General features: G+C 32.9%; 2 long non-coding RNA genes across 2 annotated transcripts; both read right to left on the bottom strand.

The window, feature by feature from the left end:
• Positions 1 to 840: 840 nt before the first annotated feature.
• Positions 841 to 3,204, bottom strand: LOC125235012. Its single transcript, XR_007178036.1, has 3 exons — positions 3,132 to 3,204; positions 2,624 to 2,698; positions 841 to 1,000 (listed from the first exon to the last, which is right to left on the bottom strand). It is a non-coding gene; the product is annotated as an uncharacterized LOC125235012 (long non-coding RNA).
• Positions 3,205 to 3,325: 121 nt separating this feature from the next.
• LOC125235037 lies at positions 3,326 to 4,250 on the bottom strand. Its single transcript, XR_007178040.1, has 3 exons — positions 4,190 to 4,250; positions 3,791 to 3,907; positions 3,326 to 3,449 (listed from the first exon to the last, which is right to left on the bottom strand). It is a non-coding gene; the product is annotated as an uncharacterized LOC125235037 (long non-coding RNA).
• Positions 4,251 to 9,377: the final 5,127 nt, after the last annotated feature.

The following is a 9,377-nucleotide window of genomic DNA, read 5'->3' as shown; positions in this document are numbered from 1 at the left end:
AGGATCGAGAAGTTATGGTCTATTAGCAGTATTGGGGAAACGGGGGGTTTAGCTAGTGAAAAGAAACAAAATAAAAAAGGGGTTAGTTTGTAGATAGATAGCCCTTCAGGCTTACTTGCTTAGGATGCCCGATAATGTGGTTTGATTGGGCCTAAGGATTCCAAACGGTATCGCAAGTTCTCACCCCAAACCGGAATCGAAAATAGAGCGTAGCCGATGTTTTCTAAAATATTTTTTAATATTTATTTTATGTATGTTTCACTCACTAACTTTTATTCTAAAATTCCTTCATCACGTCATTAATTTTCTCACTCATAACTTTCTAGGCCTAAATCTGATAAAATACTCTTCTATAACACTATGTTATTATGCTACAATAACCTTTATTCTTCTTTAAAATATAAATAAATAAAAATTTAAATATTAGTCAAAAATACAGCTGATACTCATTAAAGGATCTAGGTTATCGCGGTTCACATCGAAGGGTTCTACTTATTCACGCTAGACGATCACAAGGCCAAATTTACGGGGTATATTTAAAGGGGGGTTAACTATACTGTTAGTTAGTCAAGTAAGTAAATAAGTAAGGTGAGCGGAGGTTTAGTTACATTTGGTTCCGTGACCAAGGGATCTAAGATGTGCTCTGTAGAACACATCTTGGATACCAAGGTTTACAAATAAATAATAGGAAGTAGCCGTTGCAAGGTTACTTTTGGTGCCAAGTAACCAGAATTTTAAGAACCTTATTTTATTAGCCTTACCAGGCTACATTTGTTGTTGTGAAAACGAGTGGGTGTGCTGTATTTCTGACTTATTTCATCTCTAAATAAAACTCATATACCTAATATTTTTATTCAATCGCTATTTCATAAAAACAAAAATAACTTTATTGTTAATAAACACGTCTGTAGTATTTTCTTCCATTGTTAATTCTTGCCGCGTTCCGAGCGAAGTCATGCATCAGTACAGAATCAATTATATTTTCGTCTTCCTCTGGTATCTGTAAAAATAAAATAATAAAATTAAAGTAGTGTAGTAAAGTTAGACAAAATTAATTTCTAGGAAATTAGCTCATAATCGTAGTGGTTAAACATCGTCCCGATTAGGCCATTTGGTTGCATTGCTACGTAGCAATTGTTGGCTTTGGCGCAACTTAACGTTTCCTTGCGCCTATGTGTAGTACTATTATTTATTCTGTGCCTTAATGTATGTTTTTTATGGCTGTTGTATAGGCGGGGCTAGTACGTAAAATACTAGGTACTTATAGAAAAAATATTCATGTACCTAAAATAAAAGAAAGCGCGGAACTGTAGCACTTTAGAAGAGTTTGCCACCTAGTGACCGGAATTGGAAACATAAGTGTGTGAACTATGTACAATAGCAATAGAATTTCATGTTAAAACAAATAGTTCTCTATATGTCTAGTACATTTTCATAGCAGGCTCTGCCATCTTCAGGGCTATTTTGAAATCTCACATCACGTTTGCACTTCACACCGGAGATCGGATAGCTTCGATGCTGTTTTATATAGTCTATGAACACTCTGATGATATACATATTCCTAGCAGGCTTGTTATACAGAATTTCATTCATAGGCAGGATAACTACAGTCTAGATGTAAGGTTATTTTCCTAAAATAATCTAGGATACCTAAGCCCTAGATTTAAGACCTAGTAATACAAGAAGATAGGCTCTAGTCTAATGGCTATGGGGGCGCGATTATTCATTGTCGCGCTGAAGTACAATATTATATGGGGCGTCCCGCCATTTTTATATGAATACTGAATAGCTACACGCATGTTATACTATGACAGTACCTCCTTCGATGGATGGTTTGTTTGCATTTCAGTTGTAACTCTATAATATATGTATTGTCTCACAGGATTTCATACATCATACAATAAATTGACAAAGTCTTTATACTGAATATTTTCACTATGAGAACAAATGTCTGTCTGTTAGGTTATACGTATTAATCATGTTAGGACTAATTTAGTTCATTAGCTTATAAGTCATCATATATTTTCATATTACATCCGTAGTAAACAAGCATACGCCCCTCTTGATGGTGAGAGGTCACCGTAGTCTATATCTGCCAATTATTTCAATAAATTAAATGCACTGTACGAATTTCAACTTTCTATAGGTATACATTTTTACTGTAGTAATACAAATAAGTATGTATGTATAAATAAGATTTGCAATAGCTCCATATGACATGAGTTCGATACCTCACATGATAAGCTGTAGGCTAGTCTAAAATAGTAAGTGTAAAACCATACAATTATTATGTTCGGTAGATTGTGTACACAGCTTTTATACAATATTACACAAGTCAGGAGTATGCCAACATACTGTACTTCATTACAACCATGTCAAACATATCCTACGAAATATTAGCATTACCAGCATCTGGGAGGTCGTACCTCGCCATACCCTAACTCCACCACTGCTTGATCATTGTCACAATTGCTTAATGAATTTCATGAAAATTGATTGAAATTTGTAATATTCCTGTTAAGTAGGCATAGATAATAAGCACTATTATCATTATAAAACCATATTTTACTGAGGTTCAGAAAAAGTATGTGGTATGTGGTACACATTAAGTATGTAAACCTACCTAACATGACCGGGTCCAGTCTGATTGTCGGATTACTTTGTTACTGGTAGTGCAGATTAGTGAGTCCTCAGTACACTGAAAGGAAATAGTCAGACATTAGAAATATTCATATAGATAGTGTAAGAAAAGGGTTTAGTTTTAGAGTAAGGTTCTGCCAAATAGGGTTCAATATTATTTCATTTATCTATTCACGGGGGCGCGTCGCTTAATTTTTGGAACTAAGACACGCCCATGAGAAATATTGTGTCAGAAAAAACAACGCATACAGCAAAATGTACAAAAGGAAAAAAAAAAAATATTAAAAAGTTTGAGAACCCCTGCCTAGCAGTTCATATCTACATGAGCTAGGACATAAATGAGTTAGTAATAAGTTTGCTTAACCAATAAAATTAGGATAAATTAATGTAAGTTCAATTTTCACTTCATCGCTTATTGCCATCGCTATACTTCGCCTAAATTATCTAAATGTAATAATTAGTATGAGCTATTATAAAAAAAATAAAAGTACCTTTCGTTTATATGAAGTCAGTAGATATATGGAAGACGGTCCAACTGAAGCGTGGCCTCTCAGGTAAAACCTGAAATTGTACATATTGAAAGATTAGTTAAAAAAGGGTGTATGTATGTTTAAGGAATCTTATTTATAAATACGTATCATTAAGATTGTTTATATTTATCTAGGGCATTCATGGTTAAGTACTCACTTGGGAATTGTGCTAAGACGGAGTACAGTCCATAAAAAGACACTCCGGAAAATTCCTCAGTCAACCTGCACATTGCCGACAGCTGGTTGATATTCTTCGAGGATGGTTACCCATTTCATATACTGAAAATTAATACATACATTGTTTAAACTCAATGTAGCAGAAATAAAATCTATGCTAAGTCTGGATTTTTAGTCTACATAATTTTATTTAAGTATCAGACGTCAAGTTTTATTTTTGAAAAATACAAAATTAAAGTTTAGATAAAATTCAATGCCTATTTTTAAATGCCATGACATTCGTTAGAGGTCCTACAAATATTATTTTCTATAGCCCATAAGCCAGCGCTTCAGAAAAATAATTGAGAAGTTTATATGTTGGTACGGAAACAACGTTACAATTTCCAAGAACAGTTAGGTAGCCTAGATCAAATAAATTAGTCGAACATATTTTTAATGCTTACCGTTTAACCAAGGTATGTTCAGTTTCTATAAATATTGATTTCCATAAATTTGTGGCAGATGTGTAGAAATATCGGACATTGTAAACTTTCCAGAGAAATTCCAATTAGATGTTGAAACTGAAAAATCGAACAACCATATAAACCTCATTGAAAGTAACAAATCTATTTTGACAGTTAGGCCTATTTCACGTACATTTAGATCCTCTTAGGGAATGTGAAAGTCAGAAATTAACGTGGGAAATTTACTATCAATAACTTATCTGACGACAGAACAATGAAATAAGCAACATTTCACCATATATATTCGGTCTAGTCGTTGTAGTTCGCAAGTATGTTCTGCTGGGTTTCGAAAACGACGACTTGTTTGAAAACACATCAAATAATAAAACAAAAGCTTACCTTTCATGCAAAACTGCTTTTGAAGTAGGCAATTAGTTCACTTTATCAATTGAGGCATAGCCCGATAAGACATCCTTTGCATGGGCTGTTTGCTCATTAAATCATGAGTATGAGCACTAAATTCTTCTATTATCTTGATGAGAAACACAACAAAACACATGTCCATTGCATTCACGTTTTTTTTTTCCAACAATAATGTCATGTCAATTTCGTAACCTCACTTTCGCTAACGGAAAATTACATTGCAATTGCAGTTCAGAGTTCAATTTGATAAAACAGGCTCACTTTGTCGACAAAATTATTTAGAAGTAACGCGTGTTTAGGGCAAATAATGTTTTGTTTGCATTTTCTTAGTTTGCTAAATGACAAAATGGCGAATATGGACGGTTCATGACCAGCGTCGGCGCAGAATTGCCTGTCGTATTGTTTAAGCAGATTAAAATGAAGCGAATATTTAAATAATTCTAGTTGTAGATCACGTAATTAATAATGAGCTAAAGAAAACAAAAACGGATCTGCCATTTTTTCGCGAACAAGCGGATTAGCGGTAAGCATGACATAGATTAGAGAAAATAATTTAACCACAGATAACATATATCTTCGCCAAAAGGTGTTCTATCGGTGACATTACACAAACTATCATTGTTTTTAAGTTGGTACGCTTGATCGGTCATACAATTTTCGACAAAAGATATTCAGTAATTCAGTAATTTATTGTCCGGTGTTGTCATTTACAAAACTTTACTTCATTTTTCTCTACTTCATTATAGTAAAATTAATACAATAGATGTATTTAAATACAAAAGATTTTGTTAATTTAATTTTCTATTGCTTAAATCACATCAAACTATTCAAGTTGTGTAGATTTTGAACGGTATTTTGTAAATAGGGCCTAACACATGTCCCCTTACAAGTGCGGTCCGACCGTCTGTTAGATCCTTAAAGAATCTCACAATATATTTTTAATGTGGTCACACTTTTGTAAACCGATGCGCACACGCGATTTCCTACGCATTGACAAATTTACACGATAGTTTTCGTTCGATTTCATTAAATTATGAAAAAAAAAACAATTATATATTTCTAATAACTAGTCAAATATTTGAACATTATGATAGGCTAAATTTATGATATCAAATAATTGTTTTGTTGATTTAATGTTTGTGACTACTAAAAACACATTAGTGTGTTTACAATGAAAATACGCCCATGAGGACAATTGTAAAAGAAAAAAAAACGGTTAAGGATGACAATATTGACAGTGACAGTTCCTTACGAAAAAAAATCTGAGCGCGAAGTTATTAAATTTTATTTAAGAAAACCGATTTCACTGAAATTATTATATAGTGTTATGTAGCTTCAAATAATTAGTGTAATTGATAGTGTAGGAGCATGTGTGATTTTTAGTGACGTCTTATTATCACACGTAGAGAAATGTGAGAGTTAACTACGTTTTGAAACGAAGAGCTCTGTTAGTGAAAACATAGTAATTTCAATTAGTTTTAGGCCATAATTAGTTAGTTAAAAAAGGTGTTAGTGCAATAGTGCAGGACTTGAGTACATGGAGACAGAGTTAGCAACAGTTTGGACGCGAAAAACATGAAGTGAACATTGAGATATTTCGTGGGACGTTCGAGTTGAAGTACCCGGCTTTTGATGTCAACTAACGGAGGAGTAAGAGTTTTTGAGCCTGGTCTCATACCTGCTCATAGGACCAATGTGTTACTGAAGATTTTCAATATGATTATGTTGTTAGTGGTGCCATATTATGCCACACTAAACAGAAGAATGGAACAGAAAATGCCGATCAAGAAAAATACATATATGTAAGTGTTCAAAACCCCAGTTAATTTACCTTATTCTAGTTTTATTGAGCAAACAAGACGGAGTTTTATAGTCTGCAGTAATTTTTGAGTTAGAAAAATTAAAGTCACTTAGCGATCAGACATCATACTAGAGGAAATAAAATAATTATAGGTTAATAAAATTACTTTTGTAGAATGGTATTTAGTAATATAGGTGAACGTAAATGAGACGTACGTCTCATATGGTTAAAGTATCTAGATGGTCCTGCAACCTTAGTTGGCATATTTCTTATAATTGAAAAATATTTAGACACTTGTAATTTTATTTTATCTTTCTCTCTGTTTATTGGAACGTCTTTAACATAGTTTTAATTTTAACCTAAGATAGGTTCTTACCACAGCAGTGTTTCTGTCATTGAACATAGTGAATCAGCGAGGATGGAGGACCAGTGAATACCATCAGTGTGTGTTTAAGTGCATGCTTAGTAACGCTAGTGAAATAACAAGTGTTTATGATATTCGATTTATGCAATATTTTATTTTTTGACCAATGATTGGACAAATAAGGACTAGCCAACTTTAGAGTTGAAGAAATATTCATTGGTTTCAAGTTACTTGCTGTGTTCAAAAATAAGTAATTGGATCTTTTGCGGTTATGCTGATTGTGATCAAGTGTGCAACGTGTCTTCGGAAGAGGTTTCATGGTGTCCTGGGTTATGACACCGACTGAGAAGAGAATAGTTTGGAAAATTTTGAAATATTACCAGGAGGCCAGCAGGATCTAATCATCATCATTAGCTACTCAAGAACTCATCATAGAACTAGCCAAGTATGAAAAGAAAAAAAAGGAAGAGAGACACTTTAACCAAGTTCCTCAGCCCATTGTCGTGTTTGTTAACAATTTGCAAAGTTTGCTGCAGCTGCAAATGTAATGAAGAAGGAATAAATTGCCCGAGGTTACAAAAGACTTTCGGGGCATGTTATACAATATTGAAGACATAGAATAGGACAATACAAGTTTAAGCTTGTTTCAAGAAAAATTCATTATTTTGTTATATTATTATCCAATCAAATAAAAGTATTTTGAACCTACTTATGACATCATTTTGTATTTTATCATAAGGCAATTAAAACCAAAATAAAATTTTGCAGATAGTTTGAAAAAAAAAGGGAATATATTTTATCAAAACCACATCAAATTTGATGTTACATTATATTTTATAAAAAATATCAAAACCATATCAAAATTAAGGATACATCATATTTTGCGGAAAAAAAAATTGAAAATATGAAAACCACTTCAAAACTGCAATTACTTTTTTTTTTGCAAAATTGTATTATGCGTTTATTATGAACATTACATGATGTGTAATGTAAATTCTATGAGTACATTGGTTACAAGTCAATGACCTTTTAGTAAAAAGTTTTCTTTTATTGCGGCATACCTATGTGGAACATTATTATTTTTCTTTCTTATCATCATCATCATTATCATTATTTGAAATGTGTTATGAATTCTTGTAAATTTTATTGGGATTCAGTGTTATTATTATAGGGGTGGTAGAAGTCAAAATTTTGTCTGAAATTAATTTTATTTCTATAGTGATCTGTGTGGTAAAGGGCGTTATTGGCTAGCACATCGTATAGTCTCTCTGTCACTTAGTAGTTTTGTTCCTAGGATTATAAAATGGTGTATGGTGGTTGTAAATCTATAATACGGATTTTTTTTAATTATCTAGATAAAGATGTCGGTTCATTATGTGGACAACAATTTTTTTTTATCTTTATTTTGTATGGAGAATGTATTGAACATTCATTGTATGGTTGGATTCTTTTAATATAACAATAAGTGGACATATAGTATCTAGTCTACCTGGGGTAGACATTAGAAAATTCAGAGCGGTGGATAAGCTATTTTTCATTTTAGTTATTACAGTTAGCAGTGATATTTATTATTTATGCGTTATCATTTTTTTACATTATATAGGGTGGTATACTGTACGATGTCGGCAGGCATCAGTGCAAATCCTCGTTTCTAAGCATAACGATTTTATCAGACAAAGGTTAGAGTAGGGAGGGCCACTATTTTTTTTTTGCTTACTGTACTTTATTAAATTTTTGCATTTTGTGCTATCAATGTTGCATTATGAACTGAAAAAAAAAAAAAAAAACAAAAACAGGGAAATTGAAAGTAGGGTAGTGTCCTTACAGTAATTGACTCTAATTAAAATGTGAACACAAAATGTAACGTTTTCTTCGTACGAACATTTTATTTTTAGTATGTGCATCAAACAATTTTCACACATTGTCAAATTGTTTGCGGTTAGTAATTATTTTATAAAATTAAATATAGATGTATAAAATGAAACCTATCATAAATAAATTGAAATTTTCTTTGCCTTCGAGTCAGGGTAGAGTGGAGTAAAATGGGATACGTAAACTTTTGAAGTTATTGTGTAATTTTATTTCCATTTTTATTCGTTATTTTGATTACTTTTAAAAGCGTTGGCTTTCTGTTGAGATCGAGTGAAAGAGCGAATGAGGAAGTAAGAATGGTTACATTGTGTGTGTGTGTGTGAATAATTTAGAGATGATGAATGTTTATAGATGTAAGAATGTTTTGAATGGGATGAATGACTGAATGATGTGTGTCTTGAATGTTTTTTTTTTTATAGAATGATTGGATTGATATAGACAGACAGCGCTGGAAAGTGGTCAAAACTAGTTTGGTCGGAATTTGCGGGAATAAACAGCGGGGGGGCTGAGGGAAACACATTAGCCATAAAAAGCTTATCGGTTAGGTTAAAATCCATTTGGATTCGACCCATTTCAAGGGTAGTTTTTCGTGGCTACTCACTCTACAAGGTAATAAGACCCACACTGAATCCACACACCTCATCTTGAATGGGATGTATTTGACAATCGACATATTTAAGGGCCGATATCGTCTAGTGAGAACGAGGCTCTTTTCAATATTTGTTTCCTTGTTATTTGTTCAAATATGTGAAGTTTAGTATCATCAAATCATTTCTTCATTTGATCATGATATGGTACCGAGTTGAGGTACATGCTTATGTCATTTAAGGTTTGTTTTATAAAAAAAAAAACACATCCAAACAGATCTTAAGTCAGTATATTTTATTCAAGTATGAGACATGCGCCAAAACATGTGGCTGGAGTGATTAGGTAGAGAAATTGGTTTGAGTTCCGACAATGGAGATTGAAGGCTCTGGACTTATAATGAGAGCTCTAAAGGTTTCTTCGTAATTGCGTGGGAAGTTATTGTGAACTCGTTGAAATTATTACGGTAATTATTCCGGTCCAACAGTGTGGATGGAATGAATATTCGCCGCGACCGGGGAACGAGCTAGCAAGAACGGGTT

This window comes from Leguminivora glycinivorella, chromosome 16 (assembly GCF_023078275.1).
Source record: "Leguminivora glycinivorella isolate SPB_JAAS2020 chromosome 16, LegGlyc_1.1, whole genome shotgun sequence".
Lineage (NCBI taxonomy): Eukaryota > Metazoa > Arthropoda > Insecta > Lepidoptera > Tortricidae > Leguminivora > Leguminivora glycinivorella.
This window is presented reverse-complemented; position numbering and strand designations above follow the sequence as displayed.